The sequence below is a fragment of the Myxocyprinus asiaticus genome, chromosome 4 (assembly GCF_019703515.2).
Source record: "Myxocyprinus asiaticus isolate MX2 ecotype Aquarium Trade chromosome 4, UBuf_Myxa_2, whole genome shotgun sequence".
NCBI classification, from domain to species: Eukaryota; Metazoa; Chordata; class Actinopteri; order Cypriniformes; family Catostomidae; genus Myxocyprinus; species Myxocyprinus asiaticus.
This window is the reverse complement of record NC_059347.1, coordinates 8,746,997-8,764,162: the sequence shown is the minus strand read 5'-3', so window position 1 is coordinate 8,764,162 and position 17,166 is coordinate 8,746,997. Positions and strand designations below refer to the sequence as shown.

Genomic DNA, 17,166 nt, shown 5'->3' with positions numbered 1-17,166 from the left:
GCATGTTTTGTTATGTGAGTGTCTGGGAAGCGGGAAGGGAGTGCGACAACTGTTCAGTCAGTCGCAGGTTTATGTTTTTTAACTGTTTGGCGAAGTTGTTCACCTGCTGTAATGCCTGGATAGGCTTTCTGGTAGGCAAGTGTAAAAGTATTTTGAGCAATAAATCAGTGTACGGACATGTACTGTTTTTTTTCCTTTTAGCGGATAGCCTGTTTAAACAGATCTAAAAGCGACAAGGTATCTTTAAGTCAGGGGTTTCAGTCTTTTCGATGCCAAAGCCCCCTAAATATGATGATATTCTTGCGAGGGACCCCCTTTCCAAAAATATAAAGTTTTCTATTTTCAGGTATAAGGACCCAATTTGACTGCGAGTTGAACAGATAGTATGTTATAATGATAACATGTTAGTGAAAATAAATAAATGGCTTTTAAATTGTCATTGAACTAAAGCCAAAAGAAATTATTACAATTGTATCTGTAAAATATTATTTAATAAAATATTGATTTTGTATTTACACTATAGTTAAAAATTATTGCTGTCAACAGAATAACATAATCATGATTTCCTACCAGTCTTCAAAGCAGATTGAAACGGTAATAATGTCAAACTTTTTTTGCTTTAATTTTTACACTATTTTCTTTCCATTTTCTGCGGACCGCCTAGCACCCCCTTGTGGCCTCCTAGGGGTCCCTGGACCCCAGTTTGAAAACCCCTGCCTTTAAGGTACAAGGTAGTTCCCAATGAATGTGTGCTCATATCAAGTTGCTTATACACTGTGTGCCCAAATTATTAGGCAAATTGTATTCCTTAATTTTATTCTTGAACAAACACAATGCTCTCAGTCAATCCAAAATGTTACTGAACCTCAAACCTGAATATTTAAAGAAAAAGTGAGCTTTGTCTTTCTTAGGGGAATATATAAGTGTGCACAATTATTAGGCAACTAAATTACAAAAATAATTTCTCCCAACTCAATTGTTTATTCTCAATTGTATATAAATAACCTTTTTGGCCTTTCAAAAATATTCAGTGACCAATATAGCCACCCTTTTCAATAACTGCCATGAGCCTTCCATCCATGGAGTCTGTCAGTTTCTTGATCTGTTCACGATCAACTATCGCTGAAGCAGCAACCACAGCCTCCCAAATGCTGTTCAAAGAGGTGTATTGTCTTCCCTCACTGTAAATCTCACGTTTGAGAAGGGCCCACAAGTTCTCAGTAGGATTTAAGTCAGGTGAGGAAGGGGGCCAAGTCATTATTTGGGCATCTTTGAGGCCCTTGCTGGCTAGCTAAGCAGTGGAGTACTTGGATGCATGTGATGGAGCATTGTCCTGCATAAAGATCATGGCCTTCTTGAATGCTGAGGACTTTTTCCTGTATCACTGCTTGAAGAAAGTACTTTCCAGAAACTGGCAGTAGATTTGAGAGTCGAGTTTCAGTCCATCTTCAACTCTAGAATGTCCAACTACCTCATCCTTAATGATAGCAGCCCATACCAGTACCCCTCAACCACCTTGCTGGCACTTGACTCGAAGTGGTGCCCTGTGTCCATTAGTGATCCAGCCACAGGCCCATCCATCTGGTCCATCAAGAATCACTCTCATTTCATCTGTCCATAAAACCTTTGAAAAATCTGTCTTCATGTATTTCTTTGCCCAATCTTGACGCTTCAACTTGACCAACTTGAGTGGTGGTCGTGTTTCAGCCTTCTTGACCTTGGCCATGTCTCTGAGCACTTGGCACCTTGTACTTCTGGACACTCCAGGTAGGTTGCAGTTCTGGAATATGGTAGTATTGGAGGATAATGGGTTCCTGGTAGCTTCACGCTTAAGTATTCTCAAGTCTTTTGCAGTTAATTTGCGCCTTTTCTTCTCCATGCATTTTTGCGCTCTAGTTGACTATTCGCAACAAAACGTTTGATTGTCCGGTGGTCACGCCTCAATAGTTTAGCTATTTCAAGACTGTTGCAGCCGTCATTTTACAATATTTTACATTTCAGTGTTAGTTAAATCTCTTCTTTTTTTTTTGGCCCATTTAACCTGAGGTAATGAAGCTGCCTAATAATTATGCACACGTTGATATAAGGTGTTAGTCACTTTCGCCACACTCTCCCTCATTACAAAAATACATACCACCTGAAAATGATTGAATCCAATAAGCATTCAAGTTTATATGGTTTGGAGTTGGAAAATGTGCATGGAAATAATATCACAATACTCACTTGCCTAATAATTGGGCACACAGTGTATGCAGATATTTTATTATTCGTCTCTGACCCTACTAGATCTATGCCTTGCCTCCATAGAATTATTCATTCCTTTTCCAAGTTCTCAGTATACAAAGTCAACTGGTCTAAATCCAAAGCTTTGGCTCTTACAGCGTACTGTCCAGTAATGGCCTTCCAGCTGGGTGCCTTCCAGTGGCCCAAACAGGGCAAACAAATTTGTCTGATTTAGCTAGGGTTAATTTTGACAATTTAATAAGTTTTTCGAGCAATGTGGACAGGTGGGCTTCATTGCATTTATTGATGACTGGGAAGGTTAATGTTATTAAAATGAACTGTATTCCAAAATTAAACTACCTGATAAAGTCACTCCCTGTAGATGTCCCCCCTCTCTTATTTCAAGCAATTTGAGAGCATAGTGATGTCCTTCATTTGGAATGACAAGTGCCCCAGATTACATTTTAGTAAGCTGCATAGGCTGATTGACATAGGTGGGCTAGGCCTACCCAAAATTTTGTTTTATTATGTGTTCGGTCTCAGACACTTGGCTCATTGGTCGCTTCCACCTGAAAGAGCCCCTCCCTGGTTCTGTAATGAACAGGAAGTTCTTGCCCCTATTTGGCCATTGCAAAGCCTTTCTATCAATCTAACCAGAGAAGTTAAATCACACCCCGTTATTTCACATTTGCACTCGGTATGGACAAAGTGTCCAGAGTGTTTAATTCAGATATTCATCTAAATGTTGCCTTGAGCTTATGGCTAAACCCCAAACTATGCATTAATAAGACACCTTTCTGTTGGTCAGAGTGGATTGCGAGGGGGTTACACTCGGTGATCTATATGAGAGTAGTGTATTGAGATTGAAAATTTGGTCCAACATTTTGGGATCCCCAGATCTCAGTTTTTTAGGTATCTACAGCTGCGCCACTTGCTCTGTACTATTTTTGGGAATAACATCCACCCCCCCCCCAACCCCCAACCCCCCCCCCCCCCCAAAGCAGCAGATACTCTAGGAGAGGTGATTACTGCTTTTGGAAAAGGTCATGAGGCATCAGTGTATTACTCCTTGTTAATTCAGAGTCTGGGGGATGGAGCCTCGACCACTCAAGAAATTATGGGAGAAAGATTTAAACTTGGAATTGGAGGAGGGAGAATGGGCTAGGATTCTAAAAAAACATAAAAACTGCATCTAGAGACGCAAGGGTGCGCCTTATACGATTCAAGATTTTACACTGGTTCTATTATACCACCTCTAAATTGTATAGGCTTGGTCTTAAAGACACACCCACCTGCTGGTGATGCCAATCAGTGGACAGAGATATAACCCATGTCTTTTGGGGGTGTGTTGAGATACAGAAGTTTTGTGTTAGGCACTTGGATATAATTTTGCCCCAGACTCTGTATCCTGGGTGATGGGGCGGTCATCGACATTGAAAGTAGACACATAAAGAGATGGGTCTTAACCAGTGTCATGATACATACCACCTATGGGAAGAATTGCAAAGAAAAAGACACTTTTGAAACAGAAAAACAAAAAGAAAAGGTTAGAGTGGGCAAAGAAACAATAGAAACAAAAAAGAAGAAAAGTGTGTTATGGATCTTAACCCCATTGAGCTTTGGTGGGATCAGCTAGAATATAAGGTGCATGAGAAGTGCCCGACAAGACAGCCACATCTATGGCAAGTGCTACAGGAAACGTGGGGTGAAATGTCACCTGAGTATCTGGACAAACTGATAGCTAGAATGCCAAGGATCTGAAAAGCTGTCATTGCTGCACGTGGAGGATTTTTTTATGAGAACTCTGAAGAAGTTTAAGAAGTTCTGACACTTTTTTTCAAATTGTAATAGTAATTTTTCACATTATTAATGTCCTGACTATACATTGTGATCAGTTGAATGCCACTCGGTGAATAAAAGTACCAATTTCTTTCCATAAGAGCAATATATATATACACACACACACACTCACTGAGCACTTTATTAGGAAAACTATACTAACACTGGGTAGGGCCTCCCTACTCTCAAAACAGCCTCAATTCATTGTGGCATGGATTCCACAAGTTGGAAATCCATTCCTTTGAGATTCTGGTCCAAGTTGACATGATTGCATGATGCAATTGCTGCAGATTTGTCAGTTGCACATTCATGCTAGGAATCTCCTGTTCTACCACATCCCAAAGGTGTTCTATTGGATTCGGATCCGGTGACTGGGAAGGCCACTGAAGAACAGTGAATGTTGCGCATTCTGAGATGCTATTCTCCTCACTACAGTTGTACAGAGTGGTTATCTGAGTTACCATAGACTTTCTGTCAGCTCGAACCAGTCTGGTCATTCTCCGTTGACCTCTCTCCTCAACAAGGCATTTCTGTCCACAGAACTGCCACTCACTGGATGTTTTTGTTTTTGGCACCATTCGGAGTAAATTCTAGAGACCGTTGTGCGTGAAAATCCCAGGAGATCAGCAGTTACAGAAATACTCAAACCAGCCCATCTGGCACCAACAATCATGCCACGCTCCAAATCACTGAGATCACATTTTTTCCCCATTCTGATGGTTAATGTCAACATTGACTGAAGCTCCTGACCCATATCTAAATGATTTTAAGCACTACACTACTGCCACATGATTGGCTGATAATGGCATGAACAAGTAGTTGTACAGGTGTTCCTAATAAAGTGCTCAGTGAGTATATATTGTATATATGTAATAGTTTTTGAACTGCCATTAGCTCTTGACTAGATCAAGTTTTTGACCTCTGAGTTTGCACTTCAAATTATGATCTTTAGTAAAGGTTTAATAAAAATATAAGCTATACACCAAAAAGCAATGTAATCTTTTATTTCACCCACTCTTTCCTAAGCCAGATAGCTTTAATATGAAAACACTTTTCATGTTAAGTAAACAATCCTATTTTTATACATTTTCTTGTACACTTTTCTTTCAGAAAGTTATTTCAACTGGAATACACCAAAATCAACTCCAAAGACTAGTTAGGTCTCTAACCTAACCCTAACTTTGAATACAATCTGATGATTTAATCTTTCAGAATTTTTAGGTCAATTTGTCATTGTTGTACCAATCCTTTAGTCTCTTTCAAACACCAGCAAACAAGCCCGTTTTTCAGTTTCAGGATCCAGATTTTTTTATTTATTTTTTTATTTAAAAACCTTTTATGATTACTTCTGGGCTCTAGAAAACATTCAAGTAAACAAAGATAACTGTGATAGTGCATATCTATTAATACATCTTTGAAAAGAGAATTTATCAAAACATTATCTTCAAAGCTTAAAATACAATTTCTAAAACTAAAAAGAAAAAAAGGTCTTTGTTTATTTTTCATTGGTAATTGTTTTTCATTGGTCAAGTTTTGCAACAGACTGGAAAATTGTAAATTATATTTAATAAGAACTTCATAGTCCAAAAGGTAATAATCAGTATACAGTACACCTTTTGGTTAAGGGTTAGTAAATTGGGGAATATCACTTGATTTCCATATTTATACATTTTATGTACTTGACATCAACACTAAGCCTAATAATAAATCCTAGAAAAATGTATCACACTTGTCTTGTGATGTTTTCAATGACAGGAAGGCCCAACCTAATCTATTTACAAATTAGTATTTCTATATGCACCAATTAATAATAATAATAATAATAATAATTAAGTAGCCCAGTCAATAACCCAATAAGAAAATGCAATAATGTTTCTCAGTGTAAAATGTTTTGCATTCCTGGAGGTCACATTTATTTTTATGCCAAAATACCTGAGACAAAGTACAATCTTTAAAATCAACATCCTCTGCATTTTCAAGTTTTAATTTTCAACAAATTATTAAAGTGCTAAATTTAAAGGGAAAATGCTAATACTGTAGATACAGCCTATCATGTGAACTCGCAAGATCAAGTTCCTTGGTCCCCTACATTTAAACATACTAATACATCACTAATATATTTATTGCATTCATTTTACCGTAACTCATTCCAACAACAATTTATCTCTAATCTCAATTATTTCTTGTGCTCATTCCCATTCCATCTGGACTCTTTTTTTTTTCTTTTTTTTAATGTTCCTGTATCTGTTCATCTGACTTATTGTTACTGCAGAAGGACGGTCCAGCCTGCCCCTGCATTGACCCCTGGCTTGCGTATAGTTAAAACTGTAGTTGCAGAGTCAAACTCAAACTCTACAGCTGACTCGATACCATCTGAAAACAGAAACAAATGTGACATGAGAACAATAACAGGAGAATATCTGAAAGCAAAACATATATTTTAATATCACCTACAATATGGCTGCCCCCTAATAGTCGACCAAATGTTAGTCGATGAGAAGAGTCTTGGTCGACCAAGTTTTGATTGGTCGGTTGGTCGCAGAAAAAAAAAAAAAACTCCACAGGAAGTGGTGAAGTTACGCAGTCAGTGACGGACAGACATGATTGTTTACGCGGCTGTCCATGTGGTAACTAATTATGTCGGGCAGGAAATCCAAAGTGTGGGATCATTTTGAGAGGGTAAAGGATGACCCCAAGAAAGTGACATGCAAACTCTGCAGGCAAACATTCACTGACCTCAATCATGGCTTATCATTTGAAACATGTAAGTAGCCTAACATTAGCCACTTAGCATGGCCGCTCGCTCTAATGTTAGATAACCTAGATAAATATGCGCTATTAGGCTTATCCAAGCGTTCGTGGGGAAGCTAAATTAGTACCTCGCTTACTGCATGTTTAACACAATGTGCATTTCTCTCTATAAATTAACAAAATGTTCAGACAGTCTCCTTGCTGATTTTTCCGACACATTCAGAATCATTACTGCTTTTGCCGGTGACGCTGCAGCTCTCTTCGTGCGTGCACTTGTAAAATGTATATTTTAAAGGCTCATTATTACTGTTTAGTATTTCTCTGTAATGTAGAACAGTGTTAGCAATGTTACTTATAACATTCTTTCTCAGCCCTGGAACTCAAACCATTTTCTGATGCCCCCCCCCCCCCACCCAAATATATATTCAAGTCATTAAATTAATATAATAAACATGCGACAACTAGTCAACTAATGGCTTAAACTAACGACTACTAGTCGACTAGGAAAATCTTTGGTCGGAAGCAGCCCTAACCTACAATTAGGCTTATGAACTATGTTACTTGATGGGAAAATTGCTTGTGTTTTTTGACCATGAGTAAAATATGTAGGGAACACTGCTGTTTTAATCATAACAACTTTTCAAGTCATTTAGTTCAAGCATATTTTTCACACATTGTATGTTTATGCTATGGGACTAAAGGTATATTGGACTAGTGACAGTGACACTGACCTGCGCTTCTAAGAGTGACAGAAGATGGCCGGCTGCCTCCAATAATGACAATCTTCTCTATCCATGAGCCAGTGGAGAAATGAGAGTCTGAGGCCAGATTTCTGATGAAAGAAACAAGCAGGAGAAAAATAGAGATAAAAAGATACAGCTTATCACTGATGTGTGACTGCTTTTTTCCATTGAAGTGCAATAGGTTTCTATAGGATTTTTCAAAATATTCTTGCCAGTGTAAAACTACATTTAATGATGCTAGGGTGTTCTGGGTGGTTGCTAGGCCATTGCTATGTAGTTGCTAAGATATTTTGAGCCTTTTTAGCATGTTGCTATGCAGTTGCTAAGGTATTTTGGGTAATTCCTTGATAGCTGCTTACTGGCCCAAGTCAAAGAGCTAACCTCCAAGTCTCTATGCTATTCTGGTCCATAGATATGGCTTAAGTCTTACTTTTACTTTCAATTTCTAGATTTTGTATATTATTTTTTTTTTGGCACATTTTATTGTCTGCCACAAAATGGTAATTCTCATCATTTTGAAGTACATTCACCAATCACTTTATTAGATACACCTGTACACCTACATATTCATGCGATTATCTAATCAGCCAATTGTGTGGCAGCAGTGCAATGCATAAAATCATGCAGATACAGATCATGAGCTTCAGTTAATGTTCACATCAACCATAAGAATGGGAAAAAAAATTAATCTCAGTAATTTCGACCATGGCATGATTGTTGGTGCCAAACGGGCTAGTTTGAGTATTTCTGTAACTGCTGATCTCCTGGTATTTCATGCACAACAGCCTCTAGAGTTTACTCAGAATGGTGCCAAAAACAGAAAACATCCAGTGAGCAACAATTCTGCAGATTGAAACACCTTGACTGAATGTCCAGACTGGTTTGAGCTGACAGAAAGGCTACGGTAACTCAGATAATCACTCTGTACAATTGTAGTGAGCAGAATAGCATCTCAGAATGCACAACATGTCGAACATTGAGGCGGATGGGCTACAACAGCAGAAGATCACACTGGGCACTTTATTTGGACCATAGTGTTCCTATTAAAGTGCTCGGTGAGTGTAGATGTAAAAAGTAAAAGAAATGAGCAGACCCACCTTGAGGACAGTGTGTTGGTGGAGAAAGACAGATGCCTGTGGATAAACTGCTTCTCCTTTTCAAAGTTGAACATGTGGAAGTCATCGATGTACAGCTCCCCGTCAGCAAAGCCCTAAACACAAGATACGATGGAATTTAGACTGTTCTTGCTGTGCCATGTCTCATAAATATCATTGAGTTGCAAAATATTCTTTCTATTCAAGAAACAGAAATGTTAGTGCATGCATTGATGTCTATCAATAATTTAAAAGGGTTTGAGGGTACACTGAAATACCTGCAGACTGAGAGCCACATAGAGGCTGTATGGTTCATTCTCCATACAAGAGGAAGCTCTCCTAATACGGTACTTCCTGCAGATAATGGACCCTCCTCGCTGGAAAACTGGGATCTGAAACGTGACGAACAGAAGGAGAGAATGAAGAGAATTGGAATGCAAGGGGGAAGAGAGGTAGATGGCTTTACTAAAACAAACACAATATACAGCTGTAGGCAGCCATTACTGGCCAACTAAGCCAAGTAGGTAAAGCTGAAGGCAGGAGACCTCCAAATGGGGGTGGAATCTACAAAAGAGGGTGGGGTTACTCCAGAAGGGGGCATGGTTACTCAAAAAGGGGGTTGCGCCAACTCCAAAAGGGGGCGTCACTTCCACTCATGGTTAAGGTTTGGGAAAGGGTTAGGTAAGGGGCCCCCTATATCTTTAATAGTAGTTTGGTGCTCCCACCCCTTTTTTGGAGCAATGCCTGCAGAGCTATAGCCTTCTCAAGCATGATCAAAAGAACTATAGTGGTTTGAACACTAGGTAGAGCTGTCCTAAAACTTTAGAGTCCCCTGTGCGTTTCCTGTTGACAAGAAAATGCATTGCCTAGATACCTAGATTTAGTTCCAGTTTAACAGATTTACGATCAACTTTGTTAACACATTACAGTTGCGAAAACAGGTTGGAATAAGGGGCTGTCACACTAGGCTTTGAACATGCAAACATTTTTTAGACAGCACAACACGGACCATGATATGAGGTCATACAAGGAGTTCTAAATTTGAACAAATAACAAATCATTTTATATTAAAAATGTTAAAATATACTCACCTTCCTACAACAGTAAAAATGTACAGCTTTGAATTATGTCAGAGTTCACCAAACCTGAACTTTTTTACGGAGCGAAGTTTTTTTGCATGAGCTTATGTTTCCGGTCTCCCGCGTTTGGATGCATTTGATTAGATTACAAAGTGTAGTGACACATTTGTTTTGTCAGTCCAATTTTTGTCAGGCATGTTCTGAAGATCACTTGACACACATTTCCTTCAGATTGGACAAACTTTGTAGATGGAGTAATGTAAAATTGTTAAAAAAAATTAAGATGGTGGAAGTTAGGTTAAATTATTTGAAAGTTATTATTATTTTTACCAATTGTTATGATGTTATTTTTTGATCTCCCCAAATCACGTTACCCTCAGGGCATTTTAGGTCACATACCAAGTTTAGTTTCAACAGGCTAAACCTTACCAAAGTACAACTACACTTCCTATTTGGCAACCTCACTGTCAACTATACTGGGGCATAAATGGAGAATGGTTTCGAAAATACAAAGAGCAAAGAGAATATTTGTAAGAGAAAAGCAGTAAATAAGAAAGTTTTGGAAAATGGTGGACAATCTAATCGGCCCGAAATTGAAACTACCAGGTTCACTGAACTCAGCATGACCCAAGGAATCAAATGTTGATTCATGTTCATGGACCAAAGAACTTTGATGTGGTTGTGGAGAATGTTATAAGCAGAAAAGATGCAATTTTGAGCTCTAGGTGGCGCTACAGGGTTTGAGAGGGCAAACTTAAATATAGTCAAGAGTCATGATCAGACCCTCTACAATTAGTCTGCCAAATTTCCAAACAATTTACCATATGGTTCTAAGGCTGCCACAGACACCCAGCCAGAAGAAGGACAATTGTTGCCTAGATACATTCAGTGCTTTATTCAACATTCACGCAAACTTTAAAAAAACATTTCTGAGAAAACTTGACAACTATAAATGTAATTACTCTCTTTCTTTCTTTTTTTTTTTTTTTTTTTTTTTTAAAGAAACCTCCCCGTTCACTTTCCGTTGTCTCACAGTATCTCAACATCTCTGTACTAGTTTGTACTTTTTGGAGCAAATCTGGAACTTTGCATCACAACTTATCATTTTACTGTACCCTTAGGATCAGTCGCTTTTATTATAGTATTTCTCATTTGTAAGTTCAAACCTGAAAATTTGCGGACTTACTGAGCTCATGGTGACAGGAATATAGAGACTCTGAGACCCATCATGTTTCTGGAATGTGTGAACATCATACCAAACCTACAAAAGCAACCCAGAAGAAGAGTTTCAGACTGCAGAGATAATTCAAAAAGTTTTTCCATTCAGGGAGATTAAGATGTTGACAAATACAAAATTACCTCACCTTTCCCAGGCAGGTAGGCAGTTACACCCATTGAACCCTCATCAGTAACAGGGTGCACCAGCAAATCCTTCCCTATGTGATGGAGAAATTAAACCATGTCAGCAAATTCTGCCACAACATTTCCTTGGGGTAAGAAAATCATCATCGAAAAATAGGTGCCAAGGCACACTTCAGTTATTAGATAAAACAAACATTTATTGGATTGGCAATTTCATAGCAGTAACAATTTAAAAACTTTCAGCATTAAAATTAGGATTGCAAACCCACACTTATCAGCACTACTGCTTACTGGGTACCCAGAGTTTTTTCCCTACCAAAGGGCACCTTCCATATATAAATATATATATATATATATATTATATATACAGGTGCATCTCAATAAATTAGAATGTCGTGGAAAAGTTCATTTATTTCAGTAATTTAACTCAAATTGTGAAACTCGTGTATTAAATAAATTCAATGCACACAGACTGAAGTAGTTTAAGTCTTTGGTTCTTTTAATTGTGATGATTTTGGCTCACATTTAACAAAAACCCACCAATTCACTATCTCAAAAAATTAGAATACATCATAAGACCAATAAAAAAAACATTTTTAGTGAATTGTTGGCCTTCTGGAAAGTATATTCATTTACTGTATATGTCCTCAATACTTGGTAGGGGCTCCTTTTGCTTTAATTACTGCCTCAATTTGGCATGGCATGGAGGTGATCAGTTTGTGGCACTGCTGAGGTGGTATAGAAGCCCAGGTTTCTTTGACAGTGGCCTTCAGCTCATCTGCATTTTTTGGTCTCTTGTTTCTCATTTTCCTCTTGACAATACCCCATAGATTCTCTATGGGGTTCAAGTCTGGTGAGTTTGCTGGCCAGTCAAGCACACCAACACCATGGTCATTTAACCAACTTTTGGTGCTTTTGGCAGTGTGGGCAGGTGCCAAATCCTGCTGGGAAATGAAATCAGCATCTTTAAAAAGCTGGTCAGCAGAAGGAAGCATGAAGTGCTCCAAAATTTCTTGGTAAACGGGTGCAGTGACTTTGGTTTTCAAAAAACACAATGGACCAACACCAGCAGATGACATTGCACCCCAAATCATCACAGACTGTGGAAACTTAACACTGGACTTCAAGCAACTTGGGCTATGAGCTTCTCCACCCTTCCTCCAGACTCTAGGACCTTGGTTTCCAAATGAAATACAAAACTTGCTCTCATCTGAAAAGAGGACTTTGGAACACTGGGCAACAGTCCAGTTCTTCTTCTCCTTAGCCCAGGTAAGACGCCTCTGACGTTGTCTGTGGTTCAGGAGTGGCTTAACAAGAGGAATACGACAACTGTAGCCAAATTCCTTGACACGTCTGTGTGTGGTGGCTCTTGATGCCTTGACCCCAGCCTCAGTCCATTCCTTGTGAAGTTCACCCAAATTCTTGAATCGATTTTGCTTGACAATCATAAGGCTGTGGTTCTCTCGGTTGGTTGTGCATCTTTTTCTTCCACACTTTTTCCTTCCACTCAACTTTCTGTTAACATGCTTGGATACAGCACTCTGTGAACAGCCAGCTTCTTTGGCAATGAATGTTTGTGGTTTACCCTCCTTGTGAAGGGTGTCAGTGATTGTCTTCTGGACAACTGTCAGATCAGCAGTCTTCCCCATGATTGTGTAGCCTAGTGAACCAAACTGAGAGACCATTTTGAAGGCTCAGGAAACCTTTGCAGGTGTTTTGAGTTGATTAGCTGATTGGCATGTCAAAATATTCTAATTTTTTGAGATAGTGAATTGGTGGGTTTTTGTTAAATGTGAGCCAAAATCATCACAATTAAAAGAACCAAAGACTTAAACTACTTCAGTCTGTGTGCATTGAATTTATTTAATACACGAGTTTCACAATTTGAGTTGAATTACTGAAATAAATGAACTTTTCCACGACATTCTAATTTATTGAGATGCACCTGTATATTACCAATTCTCCAAGGGTATGAGCACAACTGTAAGACCCAAAAAAAAAAAAAAAAAAACGGGTACAAAACAGAATTTTCTCGCTCATTTCACTTATTTTTTTTTTTCGTTGAATTTAAAGGAATAATTCACACAAAAATGAAAATTCTCTCATCATTTACCCACCCTCATGCCATCCCAGATGTGTATGACTTTCTGCAGAAAACAAAGATTTTTATTAGAATATCTCAGCTCTGTAAGTCGATTCAATACAAGTGATTGGTGACCAAAACTTTAGAGGTCCAAAAAGCACATAAAGGAAACACAAAAGTAATTTATAAAACTCCAGTGGTTTAATCCATGTCTTCAGAAGCGATTCAGTCGGTTTTGGGTGAGAAACAGAACAAAATAACTCTTTTGTTTTTACTACACATCTTGCCATTGCAGTCTCTAGGCACGTTCATGATTTCAAGTTTGATTACACTTCCTACAGCTTGACACGGCATAGTGCGCTAGATGGTGCTAGGAAGTGTAATCGAGCGTGAAATCATGATCGCCACGGAGACTGCTGATGTCAAGATTTAAAGTGAAAAAGGAGTTATATTTTGGTCCGTTCTTACCCCCAATCTAATATTAGTATATTAACGCAGAAGAAACGCAGACATTCTCTGCAGTGCTTTTCATGTGGAGATCAAAGAAGCGCTTGACGTTGAGTGCTGCGTTGACGCCCTGGCCCGTCACGTGGTTATTCGTGTGTCCTTAATGTAGTTATTCGTGTGTATAAACAAATCTCAGCAAGTCTGATTACTAGAGAAACCACTCACCCCCACAGAAAGAGATGCCCTCTAAACCCAGACTCATGCACATGGGGATGGAGATCTTCAGATGACCCCATTCAGCTGCATTATCTCCTATCCACACCGCACCTGAGCGACAGAGAGAGGGGAATTCAACGCTAAATGCTCTATTACAAACATGCAAGGCTTGTGTCTGAAGTGAATGTGTCTCTCACCGTAACGCTGTGACCCGGCAAAAAAACGCTCTGGTCAAAACAAATGGTCTCTCCACTCCTCCTGAACGCTGAATCAGACCGTCTGCAGTTGCCTTTTGCTGATAACAGAGAACGTTTATTAAGAGAGAAAGGTCCATTTTCATCACAACTTCTTTCTGTACTGGCTTCTCCTATTCTATATCTCTATTAGACCTAACAATAACGAAAATTCTCATTTTCTACTCACCCTCATTTTTCTCAAAACACATGATTTTATTCTATTGGCAGCGACCAGTGGCTGTCCAGCTCCAAAAAGGTACAAAAATAGGGCAGACCAAGGGCAACCATTGATTTTTTGATTTTTTTATATTTGTTTGTTTTTACATTGTCTTTCATAAGTCACATACTACTACAAAACTACATGCCATCTTATGGTATGAGAAACATACATATTTATATGTGCCTTAAGTAATTGTTCCTTAAAATATGTTTGTCCTATCCCAGCTTGTTATACAGAGACAACTACAAGTAAACCATTTGTAGGTTGATCGAAAACTGTAAAAACTTTGGGCTCTATTTTCATGAGTGCACAAGGCACAGCACTACACACAACGACAATGCGATACAGAACGTCTTAACCAATTTTCATGAGAGAACTAATTCTAAGTGCAGTTTCCATGCCAGCACAAGTGGGCGTGGGTGGGAGTGTTCACGCTATCTGTGGGTGTATGCGCGCAAACTGTGGGTGTATTGTATGTTTATGAAGTGGCTCATAGCACAATTTGCTATTTTCCGGAGAAATAGGTCATTGCGCTAAGGCGTTTCAGAACCACATCTGTTTTCAGCACAAATTCAGTTCCTGCATTTGCAGTTTGGAGATTCCACCAGCTGGTGGTATTAAAGTTCAACTCTGAAAATATAGTGGAACATCAAACAGTGTCCCTGACGATCACTGTTATAGCCGTTTTATGAAACAAAAATGTATGAGATTTGTGTAAAAATGTTCTATAGGTCTTGTATATTTATAATTATTATGTTTGTATTTACAGTTGCATTAATGATGTATTTTGTATTGGTATTTTTCCACCTGTTGTCATAGAGTGATTTTAAAGTCACTGCAAAAGGGGCCGATGAAAGAAATTGGAGAGGGTAACATGTTTGGATTTGGTACATGATTTTTTTTTTTACCACTTTGTTATTTTCATTATATTTTAATTTCGTTTGTAGTGTAATTCGACTTCAGAATTATTTTTGGTTACATATTTTCGTGTTTCAATTAATACAATTTTTCAAAATCAAAATCGACCAATAGAAGTAAAGTGCTTTCTGATACAATCACTGTTAATACTAGCCATGATTTATGTGTCAGTAGATGAAAATTATTAATAATACTAACATTGTCTATATCTTAACGGAGTATAAATTCAAATCCTGACAAGAAACACATTTTCCATGCGTTGAAAAGGAGCTGTCAGAAATATGCCTGTCACTCAACAAGGACGTAGTTAATGCACAAAAGAACACCAAGTCCTTATTTCTGTTCTTCTAATTCATTGCATACAGTCCATTTACAGCACCATCTTCATATAAATGTGCTGTCTTTGTCTGTATCGCTGGTGCTTGACAGGGTATGGACTATATAACAGGACGCAGAAGGTGCAATTACCGGAGAAATCCTCAGGATTAAATTGCACTTGACTCAGCCCATTAGCGCTTTGCACACACAATTTCGCCAAACCCACTTACATCTAGACTTAGCACATGCTTGCACGAAAATACCAAAACTTCATAGCCATGCCCATTGACTTTGTGCTTATGACTACAAACATAGCACTGATATTAGCACTAGCGCTTTTAAAATAGTGCCCTCAATTTGTTCTGAGTGGCCAGTCCAGTCCGACAAAGCAACATTGGCCCGACCGATGGCGTGAGTTTGAGGTGAGACTATCTGTTTGTTTGATTAACGATAGATGGGGGGGGGAGTGTTCAAAAAAACTGGTGACGCTAGTGGCGCAGAAATTTCACACTTCAGCTTTAATAGACTTATAATGAGAACTACTAGGTCATAATAATGAATGTAATACAAGTCAGTGTATTACAGTCATCTCATTACAATTGCCCCCAGTCTCCCCAACCATAAAAGTAGTAGTCCAAAAAAAGTGTTCAAGATATACATTCATGATATCCCAGAACATATTTATATAGCAATCTTTTACTCGTTTCTCATTCATCTTTATTGGACTTCAGTGCTTTTGCACAATAAGTTCTAGATGTCCTACTTTACTTCATAACAGAGCCATAGAAGTAGTGTTGAGCAATGACATGTCAGTAAAAAAATAAATAAAATATCATGTGTGGGAAGTGTCCTTTGGTTCCAGCGTATTTATCATTGCACGCTGACCCTTGCAATCTAGCTGTATAAAGGATTTGTTAAGACATCCTTACAAAATAAGTAATAGACTTGCAATGTTAGCTTGTACTGGGTTTGCATTTTAGTAAAATAGAAAATCTTTTTTTTCTTTTGCTTATCTATTTGTTTTTCCAGCAAAAATGTTATTGTGAGAAATGTTAGAGTACATAGATACATTATTCTGAGGTAAAATAATGCAATACTTGAAATATCGATTTTTTTGCCCTGAACCTCTAGCTTTGACTGACTTGAGGGTGAGAAAGACAGATTTGATTTTGATGATGATGATTTTCATTTTTAGGTGAACTATCCCTTAAATATATCAGAAGAGGGAAATGGCCTCTCACCACATAGAGGCCATAAAGGTTGTGAACATCCCTGTGCTCCCAAACACCATGAAGCGTGTCTTTGTGCATGGTCACCTCAGGCCCATTAAACACAGACGGCTCATTCTTGTCGTTCCAGATGTACTGATTCTCCATGGATCCCTGGACAGAGAAGAATGTAAAAGAGGAAGAGACAAAAAAGAATAGGGGAGAAATGTCAGGGCATTGCTATGTGGTTGCTAAGGTGTTCTGGGTGGTTGCTTACAGCCTGAAATCTAAAGAGCCAACACCCTAGTCTTTATGATATTCTGACATCTAGATATGGCTTGGGTCCCTCCTTCAGTGTAAGTCAATGGGATTTTTTCACCTGCTTCATTGTACACCAGGAGAAAAAATCATCACACCTCTCTTCAATAA

At 38.5% G+C, this 17,166-nt stretch overlaps 1 pseudogene; it reads right to left on the bottom strand.

Annotated features, from left to right (window-relative positions):
- Positions 1–5,944: 5,944 nt before the first annotated feature.
- LOC127436831 (neutral alpha-glucosidase AB-like) overlaps positions 5,945–17,166 on the bottom strand; it is a 28,943-nt pseudogene continuing 17,721 nt past the window's right edge.